The sequence below is a fragment of the Pseudorca crassidens genome, chromosome 10, assembly GCF_039906515.1.
Source record: "Pseudorca crassidens isolate mPseCra1 chromosome 10, mPseCra1.hap1, whole genome shotgun sequence".
Lineage (NCBI taxonomy): Eukaryota > Metazoa > Chordata > Mammalia > Artiodactyla > Delphinidae > Pseudorca > Pseudorca crassidens.
The window spans coordinates 53038756-53057138 of NC_090305.1; the positions used below are offsets into that span (position 1 = coordinate 53038756).

General features: G+C 42.2%; 1 protein-coding gene across 1 annotated transcript in view; it reads right to left on the reverse strand.

Annotated features, from left to right (window-relative positions):
- Positions 1 to 18383, reverse strand: part of GADL1 (glutamate decarboxylase like 1) — a 261431-nt gene that overhangs the window by 187831 nt on the left and 55217 nt on the right. The window lies entirely within an intron of this gene.

An 18383-nucleotide genomic window follows, 5' to 3' on the forward strand; every position in this document is an offset into this window, starting at 1 on the left:
CCAACACGTTTCATGTTTAAATTCCCTTAGGAGCTTTTAACTGAGGCCGTTGAGATGACAGGAGCAATCGGTGAATACCATTTCACAGCACACTGATGACAACTACCTTATAGAACTGCATTTGTAATCCACATCCTTCAAGGGGCTAAAAAAAAAAATCCTCGTTTACTTTCTTAGCAGGTGAACTATTTCCTCTGGCTGCATAATTAAAGTCCATATCAGTGAAGACAGTGCAGCCCTTTTTCCTCAAATAAGAATTGATTATTCCTAATATACATAAGACTAGAGTTATTAAAAATATTAAAGTTAAGACCCTGCAGACAAATTTTATGAAGTTTCTGAGACCACCCTCCCTCCATCTACTCTTCTGTAGGCAGTTTCACCAGATAAAGGACTGAGATCTAGTGATGGAAGCATAAATAAGAACTTCAGGAGTTAAACTTTGGTGACTCTATTAAAAAAAAATTTAAAGGAGTATACACTCTGGCAAGTTTTTCATTTAATTAATTTTTTTAGCTTTGTAGTAAGTGGACCCTCTCTACCCCAGCTCAGAACAGTGACCAGTGTCAGCCTCTGCTAAATTAAATACCTCTCTGTGTGAGGCAAACCAGGACCACCTGGGCCACAGTGGACTCTAGAAATGCCAATTTAAAGACCTGTTCCCTCTCCCCTCCTGCACCAACCAGGGAATATGCCATTTAAAATTTCTTAGATTGAAAGCCAGAAACTGCTCTATAAGCTCACCTCTTACTGGCTTATCTCAACTCTCATATTTACTCCTATGACAAAGGCATTATGTTATATTCCTTCTTGCTTTCATTTCTCAATTACTTGGCACTTCCTCTGTGCCAGTTACTAGGGATTTCAAGAAAAATTCTGCCCTCAGAATGCTGTAGTGTAGTTGAGAGAGATGGCATAGAACCAGCTACTTTTTCATCATCTGTTTCATGTTCCATGAAAGATATGGGGCACTGAGGAGCCACAGCTGAGGGGATGGCTAATTCTACTTGAAGGATTAAGAAATGTTTCTAACCAGTACTGACCATTTTCACTAATGATAGTAGCTATTATTTTTAAACATGTACTGTGAGCTAGGCACTCTGCTAAATGCTTTTCATACATTCCCTTCTATAATCCTTATATGGGATTGGGAATTGTTATTACCCCCTTTTTACAGATGGACAAACAGAGGCTCAGCTTTAGTAATTTGCCCAGAAACACAGAGGGGAAGCATTTCAGAACCATGATTAGAAGGCAGCTTTCTGTAATTACAAAGCCTGTGCCCAGTGTCTACACTGGGTTACACTGATTAGCAAAGATACTTTCCACAGTCTATGATAAGAGCTTTTCACCAAAACCTTTCAGGAAAATGGGTCCTTGGAAGGTACACAGACAGGCCGGCTGGCGTTGCAGGAAACTGGACTGCACCCTGGCAGTCTTGGCTCCCTCACAGAGTAGCATCCACATTTCATAACAGGGTGGGACCCAAAAATTGTTCTTAAGAAAGAAGTTGGGAATTGTTGTCCCAGGCAGGACTGCTGTGAGAACACCATTCATTCATTCATAAATCCATTCAACATCTGTTGAGCACTTACTCTATTACACACACTTTGCTGGAAGCTGATTTCATCTCAGCAACAGATCCCCCTAGGAATGCTCCAAGGAATTAGGAATTTACATTGAGAGAAAGGAAAGAAAAAGTATCTTTAGACTCAGAGTTGGTTGGCCATTGGGCCAATTTACTGGAGGCTGAAAAACATCCCTTTTGCTGGACAGGAAGTGAGAGAGAAGAAAGAAGATCCTAAGCATCTATTCCAATGAGAAAACTTCCAACTTAGTCACACCTGCTCAAGGAGGCCCACAGTTGTATTGGTCTAAAATTCTGGAGGCATGTTCAGCTCTGGGACGGTAAAATGTAATGATTAGGAATCCAGCCTTTTTGTCAGACAAACACTACATTCAGATGCTGACCTGTCAGATCCTGGGTCAATGATGATCCAGTATGGTCAATCCAATACTGTCCAGTGAATGAGTAGTAACTTGGGCAAGTTTTACAAATAGCCTAAGGCTCCATTTTGTAAAATGGGATTAATAGTATAAACCCTATAGGGTTTTTGCATGATAATCTTCGTATTGGTAAAGATGTATTAACAGTTTCTAGTAGTAGAGAACCAAATTAGCAGTGATTTTAAAAAATTAGATTATTTTTCTCCCTTAACATGAAGGTAGTAGAGTTAGATGGTCTATACTTGGTACTGAAGCGCCATGCCTTCATCAAGGACCTAGAAGGCTTGTCATTTTCTGCTCCAGCATCCTTAATACAAGCTTCAGCCTCAGGACTTCCTCATGGTCACAAAATGGCTGCCAGAACTCCAGACTGACTCATGTTCAAACAAGGAGAAGGAAGGGGGAAAGGGCAAAAATAACATCTGACAGCTGAGTCGGGTCCCTTAAAATAACTTTCTTGGAAGCCTTATCCAACAACTTCCATGTAAAATTCAATATATATTTCCTCTGCAAGAGAAGCTCGGAAGTGTGTGTGTGTGTGTGTGTTAACCTGGGCATTTTACAGATTCTGTTATCCAGGGAAAGGCAGCCAGCAATCTGTGCCATAGTTGGAAAACCATTTGACACAGTGCCTGGCACAAAATAAGTTTAAAGAGAGATAGACAGAGGCAGAAAGAGACAAAGAGAGACAGTAGCTGTGTTAGGGAATCAAGAAGTTCTCCCAAAAAACAGATGATAACAGGACTGGTCTGAATGTATGTGCATGTTGGGCAGGGCAGCAGGGAGTTTGGGTCAGGTGGGTATTTTTCATGAAAGAACATTCATTCATTTTATCAGTTTCAAGCAGAGTTCAAAACTGCCAGGAAACATCATTTAGATTATAATCAGCACACTTTGGTGCTAAAAACCTAAGGAACACAACTTAGAGAAATCAAAGAACTCAGGACAAGAGGAAGAAAGACTACAGCAAATTCATAGAAACAAAAGTGGAGAGAAAAAATGAGAAAGTTATCCACCATTTACTGTTTTGAAACAACCTAAGTGACATCTGGCTACCTTAAGAAATTTTTTTTAACAAGCACTTTATTAGGATATCAAGGGCATCAGACTTGACTGGAGGTTAGAAAATCAGACTTAGAAGTCAAGCAAGAACCAAGCCAGGTCTGAAAGTTCAGTAAGGAGGCGGCACAGCAGCATCTTTTTGAAGGGACAGGTCTAGCCAAGGATGCCCCCCCACCCTGAAAGCCCCATTGCCACCCTCAGACCCTACCTCAAGTACCCAGAAAGAACGGAACTTCTTATTTTGGGATCACTTGATCAAATCAATCAGATGAGTGCACCGGATTGGCCAGCCTGGATCCAATGGTGGATACAGGATGGATCTCTTCCCTTTGGATCTCTTCCCCAGGTGCTGAAGTGCCCCCACTATTACCATACTCAAATAGAGGACACACACACACATAGGAAGGAAGGATAGATGCAGGACAGCCAAAAAAGACAAATGTCACTACAATATCCCCGCAAGCCAAGCTGCGTTGTGAGCACTTGGCATGTGATCTTCACAAGAATCCTGAGAAGCAACTGTAGGGGTTCAGAGCGAGCCTTCCCCAAATGTGCCACTTTTGCAAGGGGATTGTTTTGAGCTAAAGGCAATCAAGAGTCTGTGGGTTCAAGAGAAATTACTGCCCCTCCCTTAACTACTTAGGAGAACGTAAATTGGGAATTTTTCCCAGAAAAGAGTTACTACTGAAGATAAAGGTTATCTAAGTGGCCCCATCTATATGCCAGGACAAACATCTAATTACCAAATATCTGTTCTTCTTCTGATCATCCTGTGAATTGCCCTCCTGTCCTTGGAAGCCCCAGGCCCCTATTCCACTCCTTAGCTCAGAATGGCATATATACCTCATTTTACCTTTCTGTCTCTGAAACTCTCATGTATGTAGGGCTCCTGTACATTTGAAATTAAAATTGACATTCTTCTGTTCCTGTGTCTCATGTCAATTTAATTCTTAGACCAGCTAGAAGAACCTACAAGGGTAAAGTTTTCTTCCTCCTAACATAATTATTATGACCTCTATTTTATAAATTTTATTAGGCCTTTATTAGACCTATTTTATTAGGTCTAAGGCTACATACTTAGTAAGCAATAGAGCTGGGATTCAAACTCATGGATTTTAAGAGTTCTTCCTTTTTCTAATCTGTGACATACTTCCATCTTTTGTTTTATTTGGATTTGGCATCATAAGAAAACACCTGCCTCACTGGGGCTAGGGTCAAGGGATTTGGAAGCTGACATTGGGATATTAAAACTCACTTGACATTGAACACAGTTCTTGCAGCTAACAGATGACGAAGACACAACAGTTATGCTTTGATGATGTGACAGGCACTGAGTTAAATGTGGTACACAAGTAAGACATGGTCCCTCAGAGAACACTGTCTGGTAGGGGAAATAGATGTGTGAACAGTTAACTCAAAATGTGTTGTGTTAGATGTAACAATAAAAGTAGGTACAAAAGTATGTACAAAAGTAGTGATGAGCAGGCAGCAACTGTGTCAGAATGACCTGGTTTTGCTTGGTAACAAATAAGCCATCAAATCCCTGTGGTTGATGACAACTAAGATTTATTTCTCATTCCTGCTAAATGTCCATCATGCATCTGGTGCAGCTTTCTTCATCACCCAGCCAGGACCCAGGATGCTGGACCATTGCTTTCTCTGGACCATTAACGGGCAAATCATGCTCAATCTCTGTTACAGGAATAACAGCCATTATTTCTGGTGATGGTTAATTAGGCAAAGAAAGTCACATGGCCAAACCTGACATCAATAGTACAGAAACATAACAGTCTTCCCTCCGAGAGGGACAGTAAATGTTTGTAAACAAGGATATAGCCACCTGGGAGAGGGTAGCAATGGGAAAAGCTTCCCCAGAGAGGAGAAATAAGAAGTGACTGGGATCAAGAGAGACTCTGGAATCAGCCTGGTTTGAATTTCACATCTACCACTTGCTTCATAACCATTGGAAAGTCACAAAAGTTAGCTAAGCCTCCTTTCCCTCAACAGTTACTATAAAGAGTAAATAAAACAAACATTTAGCACAATGCCTATAATACTTGGATATTATAGTACATAGTAAGCACTTCATAAATGTTAGCAATTATTGGTGTAAAGAGCTGGCTTTTGAGAAATGAACACAAGTGTATCATATTAGGAAATGAGGTGGAATGCCAGTTTTCCAGGCAGAGGGACCAACATAGGCAAAGTGTTGGCATCAATAATTGGGTTGGTGTTTCTCAGAAAGGCTAAAGTGGGGAGATGGGGGTGCCCGGAGATAAGGTCCTAAAGAACCTGTAGTCCATGTTTAGAAGCTTAGACTTTCTCCTGGAGGCAGTGGAGACCCAGTGAAGAGTTTTAATCTGGGGCAGATGGAGAGAGGCAGTGGCATTATGGAAGATGGATGGAGGGTGAAACCAGAGGTGAGGAGACCAGTCATTCTAATAATCCAGGTGAGAGATGGAGAAGTGCTGCCACCAGGGAGGGACAGTAAGAATGGGGAGGAGAGACAGGAAGCAAAGAGTAAGAAATGTGTACAATCTGTATGTGGTGGGGGCCTCTGTCTGCCATCTCCACTACTGAAGCCCCAAACCCAGCACATCATCATGCATGAACCAGGCCCTGAGTAAGGAGCTATTAAGTGAACACATCGGCAGGACTTGTGCTGTGACTAGATTCTGGTCTCCCTTCTCTCAGTGTTTTCCAGATTCCAGAGCTTTCCAATTAGACTCACCTCCGCGCCCATTCCTATGTCTTGGATGGGAACCTGAAATCTATATTTTTAACAAGCAATATTGATTAGAGGTAAGAAACTAATGATCAACATGAGAAACCCTGCTAAACTGATTAAAATATTATTAGCTGAGAAGAACAAGGGAGCTGTGTATGTCAGTGAGGTACCATTAGGTGATCTAGGACTTTGCATTCCTTTTTCTGTTCTGGGAACTCATGTTTGTATTCTAGAGGAGTTACATTATGGTTAGTTATGTCATTTAAAAAATAAATGTCTTTGTTGTAAGCAGTGTGGCTTCCACCCACTATTAGGAACCCTGGCTAATATACTAAGTTTCCTAGAAATCCTGCCACCCCATTGGCTCACGCTTTGGGTTTGATCAGAAAGGCAATGGCAATACCTCTAGAATGTTCCTTCTTGGAGTGTAATCTGCAGAACAGTGCCAGTCTGGGAAGTGCTCATAACTGGTCCATGAATAAGTTCAGACAGAAAATGAGGGAGTCATTTAGAAACTGTAATAGAAACAAGCTCAGAACCACTGACATCTTGGACCTGGAGGTGGTTGAATGCTCCGTGCATTCTAGGCTGTGTGGCAGCATCTCTGGCATCTACCCACTAGATGCCAGTAGCACCTTCCTCTCGATGAGGACAACCAACAACGTCTCTAGACATTGACAAATGTCCCCATGGGACAAAATGTTCCTGGTTGAGAGCCACTGCTTTATAGCAATTTGACAGACTAATTTTATGTCTGATGTATCAAATAATATAAACATCAAATTGGGATTTGCATTATGTATATCTTTTTATTTCATTTTTCTAGTAATTTGTTATTATCATATTTTACTATTAATTTAAGGCAGATTTAAAACATGGTCCTTCCCACAGATAGTTTAGAACACACTAATACGAAAGGTCACTCTTAAAATACAGAAGTGTTCCTTAGAGGAAAGCGTACACCTGGATTATCCTTCATCTCTCTGCTGTAATAACCAGACGTTACAAGGTGACTTATGAAGAAATTAACTAGCCTTTATGTTTTTGCTCCTGTAGCCACCATGGAAAGTCTCCAGTCCTCCATTGCTACAGAAAAAGAAGTGTCTTCTGGTGAGAGTAAGCAGTTCTCTTGTCTTTCCCAGGACAGAGGAAATTTTGCTGGGGAGGGCATAGGCCAAGACAGAGACAGACCCTAAAATTCTTATGACAGAAAGGCCTAGGTCAGAGGTCACAAACTACCCAGCCACCAGCTGAATCTGGCCTACAAACAGGTTGTTTTTGGCTTCTACCTTGAGTTTTTTAAAAAATCAATTGCCAAACTATTTCTCATGAAAATCTCATTCTCAGCATCTCTTGAAAACTCAGAACCTTTTGGCCACAGTGGGCTTGGCTTCCCTCATGGTGTCAGTCAGCAGAAACTGAAAAGCAGCCACTGTCCTTAGTGCTCTTCTGCTGTCCCCTGACAAGCCCACCTCCCGGTGCATGTGGGCATGTGAGTTGGCAGAGCCTGGGATAGGCCTCCAGAACAACTAATTAGAAAATTGGAGAAACCTAGATGGCAGAGAATTTGACCTTTGGTGTGGAAGGAAATGGGGCTGACGACTCCCCAAGCCTGGGGGAGGCAGGTCAGATGTTCAAACAATTGCAGTAAGTTACACAGGTCTTGGCCTGGACCCTGGAGGCTGGAGGTAGGCAGGCTTCAGAAGGGGCTGGCGATACAGGCACCTCTGGAGGGGGAGGCAGATGGTGTCAGCCTGATCTTCCCGACTGTTCCTTTGGAATTTGAGCCACGATTCTGGTCTGCCTGGTAGGTGATGACCCCCACCAGCTGGTGTGCAGGCCCCTCTCACAACACCAATTACTTGGTATTGTCAGACTCAAGATTCCCCTGCTACAGAATGCCTAACCAACCCAGCAAGTGAGTGCTTGAGCCAAACTTAATGGACCTTAGGAAAATAAGTAACTGTGACACTGATTGCACCCCGGGTGCCAGACAGCAATTGCCATCTGTTAGAGAAATACTTTGTGAGTATCTACCATGTACGGGCTGAGGATACAAAGACAGGTCAGACCAACAGTAGTCTCTTCCCTGTGATGCTCTCAGCTCAGGAGTGGAGGCAGATGTGTAGAAAGATAATTAGGACACACTGGGTGAATCAAATCCTGCAGCAGAGAGAGCATAAGTAACAGGTCTATGCTTGGAGAAACACGGGCTTCTCAGAGGAGATGGCATTCAGCTGGGCTTAGAAAATGAGGGAGTGTTTACCAAATGAAGGAAAGAAAAAGAGTCATTAGCCACAGGAATCAGCTTGTGCAAAGCCAGAGGTTTGCAGGTTTGCTGAAATGAGCAGCAGGTCAGAGTGGCAAGCACAGGGGTGGGGTGGGGTGGGGGAGTAAACAAAGTGGTGGGGATCTGAGAAGGGGGTTGGGGTAAAGTGGTATCTTCAAGTCAAGGTGTTCAGACCTGAGCTTGTACATTGAATGTCAACTCAACGGGGTATATTATCAACTTTGTTTCTTTGAAAGTCAAATCTGGTGACACATTAAAGATAGACTAGACAAGAAGAGCTGGAGATGGACAGAGCAATTCTGAGGCCATTGGTAAACCTGAACTAAGGAATAAGGAGGTAAGGAGGAATTTTCTAGAAAGCTCAACACTTGCATTAAAAGGGGAGGTGAGGAAATCTTCAAGATGGCGGAGGAGGGAGACATGGAGATCACCTTCCTCCACACAAATACATCAGAAATACATCCACATGTGGAACAACTCCTACAGAACACCTACAGAACGCTGGCAGAAGACCTCAGACCTCCCAAAAGGCAAGAAACTCCCCACGTACCTGGGTAGGGCAAAAGGAAAAAGAAAAAACAGAGACAAAAGAATAGGGATGGGACCTGCACCAGTGGGAGGGAGCTGTGAAGGAGGAAAGGTTTCCATACACTAGAAGCTCCTTCACTGGCAGAGACGGGAGTAGCTGAGGGGAAGCTTCAGAGCCACGGAGGAGAGCGCAGCAACAGTGCAGAGAGCAGAGAGCAAAGTGGAGAGATTCCTGCACAGAGGATCGGTGCCAACCAGCACTCATCAGCCTGAGAAACTTGTCTGCTCACCCGCCAGGGTGGGCGGGGCTGGGAGCTGAGGCTCAGGCCTTTGAGGTCAGATCCCAGGGAGAGGACTGGGCTTGGCGGTGAGAACACAGCCTGAAGCGGGCTAGTGCGCCACAGCTAGACGGGAGGGAGTCTGGGGGAAAACCTGGACCTGCCTAAGAGTCAAGAGACCACTGTTACGGGGTGCGTGAGGAGAGGGGATTCAGAGCACCGCCTAAACGAGCTCCAGAGACAGGCACGAGCCGCGGCTACCAGCACGGACACCAGAGATGGGCGTGGGACGTGGAGGATGCTGCTGCTGCCACCAAGAAGCCTGTGTGGAAGCACAGGTCACCATCCACACCTGCCCTCATGGGAACCTGTGCTGCCCGCCACTGCCAGGGTCCCATGATCCAGGGACAATTTACTCGGGAGAACGCATGGCGTGCCTCAGGCTATTGCAACGTCACGCCACTCTCCGCCACCGCAGGCTCACCTCCCTCCTCCCGGCCTGAGTGAGCCAGAGCCCCCAATCAGCTGCTACTTTAACCCCGTCCTGTCTGAGCAAAGAACAGCCGCCCTCAGGCGACCTACACACAGAGGCAGGGCCAAATCCAAAGGTGAGCCCCAGGAGCTGTGCGAACAAAGAAGAGAAAGGGAAATCTCTCCCAGAAGCCTCAGGAGCAGTGGATTAAAACTCCACAATCAACTTGATGTACCCTCCATCTGTGGAATACATGAGTAGACAACGAATCATCCCAAGATTGAGGTGGTGGACTTTGGGAGCAACAATATATATATTTTTCCTTTTTCTCTTTTTGTGAGTGTGTATGTGTATGCTTCTTTGGGTAATTTTGCCTGTATAGCTTTGCTTTTACCATTTGCACTTGTCCTAGGGTTCTCTCTGTCCATTTTTTTTTTTTTTAGTATAGTTTTTAGCACTTGTTATCATTGGTGGATTTGTTTTTTAGTTTGGTTGCTCTGTTCTATCTTTATTTCATTACTTAAAAATTGTTTTTAATATTATTTTTTATTTTAAGAACTTTATTTTATTTTTTTCTTACTTTCTTTCTTTTTTTCTCCCTTTTCTTCTGAGCCGTGAGGCTGACAGGGTTGTGGTGCCCTGGGTGGGTGTCAGGCCTATGCCTCAGAGGTGGGAGAGCCGAGTTCAGGACACTGGTCCACCAGAGACCTCCGGGCTCCACGTAATATCAAATGGCAAAATCTCTCCCAGAGATCTCCATGCCAACACTAAGACCCATTTCCATTGAAGAACCAGCAAGCTACACTGCAGAACACCCTATGCAAAACAACTAGCAAGACAGGAACACAACCCCTCCCATTAGCAGAGAGGCTGCCTAAAATCTTAATAAGGTCAAAGACAGCCCAAAACATTCCATCGGATGCTGTCCTGCCCACCAGAAAAACAAGATCCAGCCTCATCCACCAGAACACAGGGACCAGTCCCCTCCACCAGGAAGCCTACACAACCCACTGAACCAACCTTAGCCACTGGCGGCAGACACCAAAAACAATGGAAAGTACGAACCTGCAGCCTGCGAAAAGGAGACCCCAAACACAGTAAGTTAAGCAAAATGAGAAGACAGAGAAACACACAGCAGATGAAGGAGCAAGGTAAAAACCCAGCAGACCAAACAAATGAAGAGGAAACAGGCAGTCTACCTGAAAAAGAATTCACAGTAATGATAGTAAGAATGATCCAACACCATGGAAAAAGAATGGACAAAATAAAACAAATGTTTAACAAAGACCTAGAAGAACTAAAGAGCAAACAAACAATGATGAGCAACACAATAAATGAAATTAAAAATTCTCTAGAAAGAATCAATAGCAGAATAACTGAGGCAGAAGAAAAGATAACTGACCTGGAAGATAAAATAGTGGAAATAACTACCACAGCACAGAATAAAGAAAAAAGAATGAAAAGAATTGAGGACAGTCACAGAGACCTCTGAGACAACATTCAACATAACAACATTCAAACTATAGGGGTCCCAGAAGAAGAAGAGAAAAAGAAAGGGAATGAGAAAATATTTAAAGAGATTATAGTGGAAAACTTCCCTAATCGGGAAAAGGACATAGTCAATCAAGTCCAGGAACTGCAGAGAGTCCCATATAGGATAAATCCAAGGAGGAACACACCAAGACACATATTACTCAAACTATCAAAACTAAATAAAAAGAAAAAATATTAAAAGCAACAGGGAAAAAACAACAAATAACATATAAGGGAATCCCCATAAGTTTAGAGCTGATCTTTCAGCAGAAACTCTTCAAGCCAGAAGGGAGTAGCAGGACATCTTTAAAGTGATGAGAGGGAAGAAACTACAACCAAGATTACTCCACCCAGGAAGGATCTCATTCAGATTCGATGAAGAAATTTAAACCTTTACAGACAAGCAAAAGCTAAGAGAATTCAGCACCAGCAAACCAGCTTTACCACAAATGCTAAAGGAACTTCTCTAAGTGGGAAACACAAGAGAAGAAAAGGATGTGCAATAACAAACCCAAAACAATTAAGAAAATGATAATAGGAACATACATATCGATAATTACCTTAAATGTAAATGGATTAAATGCTCCAACCAAAAGACACAGACTAGCTGAATGGATACAAAAACAAGACCGGTATATATGCTGTCTACAAAAGACCCATTTCAGACCTAGGGACACATACAGACTGAAAGTGAGGGGATGGAAAAAGATATTCCATGCAAATGGAAATCAAAAGAAAGCTGGAATACCAATTCTCATATCAGACAAAATAGACTTTAAAATAAAGACTATTACAAGAGACAAACAAGGACACTACATAATGATCAAGGGATCAATCCAAGAAGAAGATACAACAATTGTAAACATTTATGCACCCAACAAGGAGCACCTCAATACATAAGGCAAATGCTAACAGCCATAAAAGGGGAAATTGGCAGTAACACAATCATAGTAGGGGACTTTAACACTCCACTTTCACCAATGGACAGATCATCCAAAATGAAAATAAATAAGGAAACAAATGAAAATAAATAAGGAAACAAATGAAAATAAATAAGTAAACAAAACATCTTGTTTAAATGACACATTAAACAAGATGGACTTTATTGATATTTATAGGACATTCCATCCAAAACAACAGAATACACTTTCTTCTCAAGTACTCATGGAACATTCTCCAGGACAGATAGTATTTTGGGTCACAAATCAAGCCTTGGTAAATTTAAGAAGACTGAAATCGTATCTAGTTTCTATTCTCATTACACTGCTATGAGACTAGATATCAATTGCAGGAGAAAAATCTGGAAAAAATACAAATACATGGAGGCTAAAAAATACACTACTTACTAACCAAGAAATCACTGAAGAAATCAAAGAGGAAATCAAAAAATACGTAGAACAAATGACAATGAAAACACAAGGACCCAAAACCTATGGGATGCAGCAAAAGCAGTTCTAAGAGGGAAGTTTATAGCAACACAATCCTACCTCAAGAAAAAAGAAACACCTCAAATAAACAACCTAACCTTATACCTAAATTAATTAGAGAAAGAAGAACCAAAAAAACCCCAAAGTTAGCAGAAGGAAAGAAATCATAAAGATCAGATCAGAAATATATTAAAAAGAAATGAAGGAAATGATAGCAAAGATCAATAAAACTAAAAGCTGCTTCTTTGAGAAGATAAACAAAATTGATAAACCATTAGCCAGACTCATCAAGAAAAAAAGGGAGAAGAGCCAATTCAATAGAATTAGAAATGAAAAAGGAGAAGTAACAACTGACCCTGCAGAAATACAGAGGATCATGAGAGGTTACTACAAGCAACTATATGCCAATAAAATGGACAACCTGGAAGAAATGGACACATTCTTTAAAAAGCACAACCTACCGAGACTGAACCAGGAAGAAACAGAAAATATGATCAGACCAATCACAAGCATTAAAATTGAAACTGTGATTAAAAATCTTCCAACAAACAAAAGCCCAGGACCAGATGGCTTCACAGGCGAATTCTCTCAAACATTTAGAGAAGAGCTAACACCTATCCTTCTCAAACTCTTCCAAAATATAGCAGAGGGAGGAACACTCCCAAACACATTCTATGAGGCCACCATTACCCTGATAACAAAATAAGACGAAGATGTCACAAAGAAAGAAAACTACAGGCCAATATCACTGATGAACATAGATGCAAAAATCCTCAACAAAATACTAGCAAACAGAATCCAACAGCACATTAAACAGATCATACACCACGACCAAGTGGGGTTTATCCAGGAATGCAAGGATTCCTCAATATACGTAAATCAATCAATGTGATACACCATGTTAACAAACTGAAGGATAAAAACCATATGATCATCTCAATAGATGCAGAAAAAGCGTTACACAAAATTCAACACCCATTTATGATAAAAACCCTCCAGAAAGTAGGCACAGAGGGAACTTACCTCAACATAATAAAGGCCATATATGACAAACCCACAGCCAACATCATTCTCAATGGTGAAAAACTGAAACCATTTCCGCTAAGATCAGGAACAAGAGAAGGTTGCCCACTCTCACCACTATTATTCAACATAGTTTTGGAAGTTTTAGCCACAGCAATCAGAGAAGAAAAAGAAATAAAAGGAATCCAAATCACAAAAGAAGAAGTAAAGCTGTCACTGTTTGCAGATGACATGATACTATACATAGAGAATCCTAAAGATGCCACCAGAAAACTACTATAGCTAATCAATGAATTTGGTAAAGTAGCAGGATACAAAGTTAATGTACAGAAATCTCTTTCATTCCTATACACCAATGATGAAAAATCTGAAAGAGAATTTAAGGAAACACTCCCATTTACCACAGCAACAAAAAGAATAAAATATCTAAGAATAAACCTACCTAAGGAGACAAAAGACCTGTATGTAGAAAGCTGTAAGACACTGATGGAAGAAATTAAATATGATACAAACAGATGGAGAGATATAGCATGTTCTTGGATTGGAAGAATCAACATTGTGAAAATGACTATACTCCCCAAAGCAAACTACAGTTTCAGTGCAATCCCTATCAAACTACCAATGGCATTTTTCACAGAACTAGAACAAAAAATTTCACAATTTGTATGGAAACACAAAAGACCCCGAATAGCCAAAGCCATCTTGAGAAAGTAAAACGGAGCTGGAGGAATCAGGCGCCTGGACTTCAGACTATACTACAAAGCTATAGTAATCAAGACAGTATGGTACTGGCACAAAAACAGAAATACAGATCAACTGAACAGGATAGAAAGCCCAGAGATAAACCCATGCACATATGGTCACCTTATTTTTGACAAAGGAGGCAAGAACATACAGTGGAGAAAAGACAGCCTTTTCAATAAGTGGTGCTGGGAAAAGTGGACAGCTACATGTAAAAGAATGAAATCAGAACACTTCCTAACACCATACACAAAAATAAACTCAAAATAGATTAAAGACCTGAATGTAAGGCCAGACACTATAAAATTCTTAGAGGAAAACACAGGCAGAACACTCTATGACATAAATCACAGCAAGATCCTTTTTGACCCACCTCCTAGAAAAATGGAAACAAAAATAAACAAATGGGACTTAATGAAACTTCAAAGCTTTTGCACAGCAAAGGAAACCATAAACAAGATAAAAAGACAACCCTCAGAATGGGAGAAACTTTTGCAAATGGAGCAACTGACAAAGGATTATCTCCAAAATTTACAAGCAGTTCATGCAGCTCAATATCAAAAAAACAAACAACCCAAGAATGGGCAGAAGACCTAAATAGACATTTCTCCAAGGAAGGTATACAGATTGCCAACAAACACATGAAAGAATGCTCAACATCACTAATCATTAGAGAAACGCAAATCCAAACTACAGTGATGTATCACCTCACACCAGTCAGAATGGCCATCATCAAAAAATCTAGGAACAATAAATGCTGGAGAAGTTGTGGAGAAAAGGGAACCCTCTTGCACTGTTGGTGGGAACGTAAATTGATACAACCACTATGGAAAACAGTAAGGAGGTTCCTTAAAAAACTAAAAATAGAACTACCATATGACCCAGCAATCGCACTATTGTGCATATACCCTGAGAAAACCATAATTCAAAAAGACTCATGTACCACAATGTTCACTGCACCTCTATTTACAATAGCCATGACATGGAATCAACCTAATTGTCCATCGGCAGCTGAATGGATAAAGAAGATGTGGCACATATATACAATGGAATATTACTCAGCCATAAAAAGAAACGAAATTGAGTTATTTGTAGTGAGGTGGATGGACCCAGAGTCTGTCATACAGAGTGAAGTAACTCAGAAAGAGAAAAACAAATACCGTATGCTAACACATATATATGGAATCTAAAAAAAAAAAAAAAAAAAATGGTTATGAAGAACCTAGGGGTAGGACAGGAATAATGATGCAGATGTAGAGAATGGACTTGAGGACACGGGGAGGGGTAAGGGTAAGCTGGGATGAAGTGAGAGAGTGGCATGGACATATGTACACTGCCAAATGTAAAACAAATAGCTAGTGGGAAGCAGCCGCACAGCACAGGGAGATCAGCTCGGTGCTTTGTGGCCACCTAGAGGGGTGGGATAGGGAGGGTGGGAGGGAGACGCAAGAGGGATGAGATATGGGGATATATGTATATGTATAGCTGATTCACTTTGTTATAAAGCAGAAACTAACACACCATTGTAAAACAATTACACTCCAATAAAGATGTTTAAAAAAAAAAAAGTGGGGGTGGGAGAGAGAGAACTGCCTCAGCTTTCTGCCTAGGGAGACTGGGTAGATGATGAACCTATCAACAGAAAGTAAAAAAACCAATAAAGTACTAAAATCGTGTTTGGGGACGATGCATCAATAATGAATTGTTTGGGATCAATTTGAAAGAACTGTGGGGCCTCCAAATTATGCTTTAAAATAGGGTACTAGAGATTCCAAGTCCAAGAGAATGAGAAGGAGATACTAGGACAGAGATTTCATGGATGGTGGATGAAGCCACGTGCAAGGCTGACATTGCCAGAAAGAGGAGGAAAGAAAGGCCAGGAAAGAACCTCAGGGCGCCCCAAATGTAAAAAGCAGAGGAGAGGATGCAGCAACAGGAGAGAGAAAAGACAGTTGGAGAAGCAGGAAAGTAAAGTCTAGACAACAGAAGCAAGATAAAGGGGAGCGTTGGGACAGTCACCCTGACGTGCTTGCAGAAGCCAGGCCAGAAGAGATGCACATGGGACAGAGTGATGCAGAGGCCACCACTCAGAGCCACTTCAAGGGGTGGTGGTGGCCAGAGCCAGAATGCAGTGGGCTGAGGAGCGACCCGAGGGTTTGTGGAAGTAGAGATGGCCAAGGTGAACTATTAATTCAAAAAGCTTAATGTTAAAGATGAGGAGAGAGTCAGAGGCATGATGTGGCCTGTGGTGGTGGTGTTTCAGCTTTGTCTTGCTTTTCAGACTTCGGGGTGGGGGGGCGAGTTGGGGGGCAGGACTTGAGAATATTTTCAGGGAACGGGAAGGACCTGGTGAAAAGAGTCTCGCTGACAGTGCAGCGGAGGGGCCTCTGGATCGTGCTCCAGTGAGGCCATCATCTGGGACTGAGGGAGGAACCACAGGCCGTCTGGTTTCACAGGTGTCATGGGAGGGAAGGTGACTTGAGGGAATGTCTCTGGAAAACCTCACATCCCCCCGAGACTTGTTATGCCCCAGCAGATGGGTGGCATTCCCCCAGGACGCATCAAATCAGAATATCTGGGAGACAGGCCCATAACCTGCATTTAAAACCAGCACCCTGGGGCCACCGTGTGAGAAAGGCCATGGAGTGAGAGTGGAAAGAGTGGCCTCTGAACCAAAGTGCCTGTATCCAGCTCTCATCTCTGCCTCTAACCAGCTGTGTGATCTTGGAAAACTTATGAAGGGTCTCTATGCCCCTTCTGGTTAGTGAGGATGATAGTGCCTACTCCACAGGAGGACTGCTGGGGAGTAAATGAGTTGGCCTATGGAACACATTTACAGTCATGTCTAACACATAAGAAATGCATGCGGACTGAAAAAAAAAGCACAACCTAAAAGCTGAGACATATTTCATTTGGCGGACTTGCTGAAGACTTAATCCTGGGATGCAGCCTCTCAGACAGCTCTGAGGGACAGCTCTGAAGAGGTAAGGGAGGAGCCAGGATATACAAGGGGTTTTGCAACAAAAACCAAGTAGTTGGAACGTCAAAAGTTTACTGTTAATTAAAGAAAACCAGGCATCTCAAGTTAAGGAATTTAATGCTTTTCTATGTGTGGGAAGATGCAAGAATATGGGCTTACTGAAATCACTCCTCTGATATGCACCTTAGCTATCCAGGGCCAGGATCCTGTTTTTCTCCACCCTGAGTCCCCTCAGGATGCACAGTCGGGGGCAGCTGCAGAGGCTGCTGGCTTGATGGCCCCAACATCCTTTGTTTACTGATATGGCAGGCAACATTCTTGGTCCACATGCACAAGAATGTGAACATTTATTGTTTTTCCCACACCGTCTGCCATAATAATTCTGCTTACAGTTTGCCCACAAATCACCTGGGGTAGCTTGTTAAAATGCCAAATTCCACTGCTGAGACTCCAGAGATTATGATGGAGTTGGTCTTGGTCTAAGGTCAGAGCTTGAAATTCTACAGTTTGTTTTTTTACTTTTTCAATATTTATTTTTTTACTTTGGCTGTGCTGGGTCTTAGTTGCGGCACGCAGGATCTTTGTTGCGGCATGCGGGCTTCTTAGTTGCAGCATTTGAACTCTTTAGTTGCAGCATGTGGGATCTAGTTCCCCGACCAGGGATCAAACTCAAGCCCCCTGTATTGGGAGCATGGAGTCTTACCCACTGGACCACCAGGGAAGTCCCGAAAATCTGCATTTTAAGCAAGTCCCTCCTCTTCCCAGATGATTCTGGTGCAAGTGGGCACAAGGACCACACTTCTAGAATCATTGTTCTGTAGGATTGGCCAACAGGCTGGCTGTGCCTCATTCCCAGCTCTGCCCACACATGGGAGGGTCAAGATGGCCACAAGGTCTTGAGGGGGCCTCACAAGAGTCCACAAAAAGGAAGGGCTGCCAATTAGAGCTAATTGTGACAATTCTAAAAACAACTTTCACTCTTAAAAACCCTTGACTCTCAAACTACTCTCACCCAAATTAGTCATGTAATTGCTACTGGTGTTTTCTTTGGGGGCAAAGAAACTTTGAAAAGAGATACCTGTGATTATGTAGGAACTAAGTTTCAGGGACATGAGGTCATTTTTTGGTGAATTTATAGCACAGCTGTCCCTGTATATGTTGGTTTCAAACCTGACATTTTAAAAAAACAAGAACTGTAAGAATGTAAATGGGCACAGCAAACCAAACATTTTCTTCCAATTGGGTAGTGGTTCCACAATTTCAGCTTGAGTACTCAGTAAAGGGATGGTTATTTATTTTCCTAAATGAAAGTAA